This window comes from Chenopodium quinoa, unplaced genomic scaffold (genome assembly GCF_001683475.1).
Source record: "Chenopodium quinoa cultivar QQ74 unplaced genomic scaffold, ASM168347v1, whole genome shotgun sequence".
Lineage (NCBI taxonomy): Eukaryota > Viridiplantae > Streptophyta > Magnoliopsida > Caryophyllales > Amaranthaceae > Chenopodium > Chenopodium quinoa.
Genome location: NW_018742903.1, coordinates 1,298,687 through 1,301,664, shown reverse-complemented (window position 1 = coordinate 1,301,664; position 2,978 = coordinate 1,298,687).

Here is a 2,978-nt window from a genome sequence, read left to right as displayed (position 1 = left end):
AGGCTTGTGTCGTGCTCGGTCTAAAATTTTCGATTTGTGTTCGCGGCACAGCACGCGGCCCACTCTTCGGCCTTTGTGCCGTGTCGGCCACTTTTTTGTCGTGCTCGTGCCGCCTGCGGGTTGGCCCGACCCTTGCCTTGCTCTACCTACCACCATGAAGGATGTCCTAATGTCATATATTGTCATGTTGATGATATCATCAAGATGTACTACAAATAAATTATAGAGAATCTTGAATTTAAGAAAGTATTTATCATCAAATAATTTTTTTATTCCCACCAAGGGTCTTTACGAAAGAATTGACTACCAACATGTATTGTCATGCTGATGATATCATCAAAATATAGAGGGTCTCGAAACAAATTATAGAGAATTTTGACTTTAAGAAAGAATTTATTATCAATAAAATTTTTTAAGTCACAAAGTTGTAGAGTTGGTCTTTCAAATAACAATTTTATTTTATTTGATTTATTAGACAAATGTGTCAATTAATTGGATTTGGAAAGTAGATTTCGAGATGAATCTAACTAGATCCCACATGACTATGTTTTTGATCCCACATGACTATGTTTTTCTTTACGAATAAATCACAAAAGATGGTCAAAGAAGATTATGTGAATAGTGTAAAAGTCAAAGTGATGCGATAAAAAAAGAACGGAGGAAGTATGTTATTTCTAATATTAAAAAAAATATGGATTTATCATATATACTAGGGGAAATATGTTTTTTAAAAAATAATTAAAACTATTCTTTCACCATCTATTTAGGTAACGATAGATATCTTCTCAGAATAGTACGAAATACCAAAAAAAAAAAAAAGGACGAAATTGCTAAAAACAAGTTAACTTAAGGATAATCGGTTAGTTTAGAGTTTGTGAGCTACGTTTTTAATCTTGGGTTTTATTCATATAATATTTGTACGCATAAAATGTTCGAATTATGCGATTAATAGAAAAAAATAATTATACATACTCCTTAAAACTGAACCATATAATCATTAATTTTTTATAATTTTTACAGAGGTATAATTAATGATATTAATAGCTAAAGTAATGCATTGGCAAGCGTGAAATCTCCTATGATGCAATAAAAAAAAACGGAGGAAGTATTTAATTTGAGACTATTAATTTAAATCTAAAAAGATTATAGTCAGCTATTCAAGCTTAACTATTGTATCACTCGGTTATTTAAAAATATTATAGTCATCAAAACATTTTTTTCCCTCCTAAAATCTCTTATTAAAATCCTGCCTATATCCTACTTTTATTTTTTATTTTTTATACCTTCATCCTAAATTTAAGGAAAGAGATATTAATGACATTAACAATTTTGCGATGATATTTATCCAGCAAATAAATTTGTATTTTTAATGGAGGAAAATTTGTCAAATAACACCTTTTATAATCCTTTTGTTGTGAAAAACCACCTTATAATTTTTTTTTTCTTCTTAAAACACATCTAAAATCAGAATTTTTTTGCAAGAACACACCTAAGGCCGGTTTTTGGGGGATTGACTCGGTTTCTCGGAGTTGACCCTCACGTGAAGGTCACGTGCCAAAACCCTTCCTTTCCTTTTCCCCCTTTTTCCTCCAATTACTTTCTCTCTCCTCAAAACCGCCAAACAACAACCTAGCCAACCCAGCTACGATCACCGACACCACTGCCTAGCCAACCTAATCGCGCCACCACCTACCAACCTAGCCGCCATCACCAGCCACCCAAATCATTGTAAACCCACCACGTACACCATCCATCACCCTCCAAAACCACTAGACCCACCATGAAAACTACCCAAAAAAAAACCCTAAGCATCTCCATAAACACCCCTAACCACCTCATAAACAACCCCAAACATCTTGACAAAAACCTTTTAACACCCTAAAACAAACCAATAGAGAGAGAAGAAAGTTGGTAGCGTTTTTTTCCCCCTTTCATACCTCCAATTGAAAACCCTAAATTAAGGTAAATAAAAAACTGACGAAATTAACAACCAATTTCATTAATTTTAACAACTTACTTGCCTCAAAATTAGGTTAATTGAGGTTCTTTGCAGCAATTCGAGCAAAACAATGGAGTTTTCCCCTTGTATTGATAGCATTCGAGGGTTAGTTGCAATGAAAAACAGAGGAGAGAGAAAGTCTAATTAGGGGAAAAAGGGGAAAAAAAAAGAAAGGGAGGGGTTTTTCAGGTGGGCGGTGGACGAGTATAGGTTTTTTCAGGTGACTGTAATGGTGGTCTTTGTGGTTTTGAGGAGAGAGAAAGAAAAAAGAAAGGGTGAGTTTTAATTGTGAGCGAACATGTGACCATCACGTGAGGGTCAACGTCGGGAAACTGGGTCAATCCCATGAAACTAGCCTAAGGTGTTATCTCACAAAAAAATCTGGTTTAGGTGTGCTTTTCCAAAAAAAAAAAAATTATAAGGTGGTTTTTTACAACAAAAGTGTTTTAAAAGGTGTTTTTTGACAAATTTTCCTTTAATGGATGGTTTTTTTTTTTTTTTTTTTTTTTTTACTTTATAAAATTTTGTAGTATATATGTATACTTTTTTTTTGGGTGATGATGTATACAAATAAGATTATTCTTATTATTTAAATCATAAAGGTAGATTGTGAAAAACTGTAAATTAATTTCTAAGTTTGTATATACATGCATGAGTATTGGAGTTATCACTTTGCATGCATGGAGTATTAGAGTTGTTATAAGTAATAAGTTGAGGCATGTATGGAGTATTGGAGTTAGGCTCGTTCCTAGCTTTTTGGTGGCCTATGGGCAGAATGAAAAATTGGGGCTCTTATCTATTAACTAATACTAAAACAGAGTATGTTGACATCACCACTGCCTATGTGTCGCTCTCTTAATAAAAAAATTCCCGCCTAAATGCAATGATGATGACATCTTTTTTTTTTTAGTGGAGCTATCATATCTAATATTTTTGAAATTTAATATATTAGAAGCTTCTACATTACAACTAAAACCTA